The sequence below is a fragment of the Austrofundulus limnaeus genome, unplaced genomic scaffold, assembly GCF_001266775.1.
Source record: "Austrofundulus limnaeus strain Quisiro unplaced genomic scaffold, Austrofundulus_limnaeus-1.0 Scaffold899, whole genome shotgun sequence".
Lineage (NCBI taxonomy): Eukaryota > Metazoa > Chordata > Actinopteri > Cyprinodontiformes > Rivulidae > Austrofundulus > Austrofundulus limnaeus.
Window position 1 is genome coordinate 1 of NW_013953301.1, and position 1,414 is coordinate 1,414.

Here is a 1,414-nt window from a genome sequence, read left to right on the forward strand (position 1 = left end):
ACCTGGTGAGCCAAGGCAGTGGCATTGTCCAAGTTTGCACCTGCATGTTTCACCACCTGCTCCAGAGTCACCACTCCYGAGGAGCAAAACTTTTCAGCGAGTGTAGGTCCCAGCTGAGAGTTTCTGAAACGTGTACCATACACCACTGGTTCTTGAAGCAGACAGTGAAGAGACAGAGGAGCTTCTGCTCTCTCAGTCCTCAGCAACCCCCAGATCTTGAACAGGCTCTTGTAGAAAGCAGGAAGACCACTGATTTTGAGCTGTTTTAAGTCCATTAGGAACAGTGTTTTATCAAGCCCCAGTCCACACAGCTGTCTCAGGATGTAGCAGGCCACAGGTCTCCATGACAGGTCAGGAGGACCACATAGAAGTCGTTGAATAAAAAGGAGCCTGAAAGTAGCCCCTCTGCTGCTCAAGTGGATCAAGCCTTGACCTCCTCTGTCTTTCKGCAGAAACAGGATGCTCTGAGGGACCCAGTGCATTTGATCCCATAAAAAGTCCACCATGCGAGCCTGGATCTTTGATAGGAGGTTGGAGGGGGGATCGATGACTGCAAGGCGATGCCAGAACGTGGATGAAATCAAGTTATTTATGATGAGGACTCTCCCCCTATAGGACATTTTTGGTTTGATCCATGCCCACTTTGACAAAAGACCTTTGATTTTTTCAAGCACGTTCTCCCAGTTTTTTTGTAAAAGATTGTCACCTTGAAAAATCCCCAAGTATTTAAACCCAACAGTTTTCCAGTTGAGTCCTGTTGGCAGTTTAAGTGTTTCCTTCACCTTTCCTCCAAAGCTAAAGGCCTCGCTTTTCTCCCAGTTAACCTTTGCTGAAGAAAACAGGGAAAACTGAGCAACATCAGCTGCTAACAAGTTAACATCTTGTTGACTGTCAACAAACACAATCAGGTCATCTGCATAGGCTGACAACTTCAGAGCTGAAGGACAACTGGGAAGATACAAACCTTTGAGGTCACCTCTAAGTTTGTGTAAGAGTGGCTCAATGGCCAAGGAGTATAACATGCCTGAAAGGGCACATCCCTGTCTGATGCCTCTTTGTACATGAAAAGGAGCACTCAAGCCACAATTAACTTTTAACACACTGAATATTTTCATATAAAACTTTCAGATAATCAATAAAACCAGGAGTAAAACCAAAAGCATGCATAGTATTCCATAAAAAATCGTGTTCAACCCTATCAAATGCTTTTTTCTTGGTCAAGAGACAAAACACCCATATCAATGCCACTTAACTTGGAAGTTTCTAAAACGTCTCTCAATAATATGATGTTATCAGATATTAACCTGCCAGGCACACAATATGTTTGATCTGAGTGTATTACTTGCTCCATAGCTCCTCTCAGCCTATTGGCTAAAGCTTTTGATAAAATTTTGTAATCAGAGCACAACAGTGA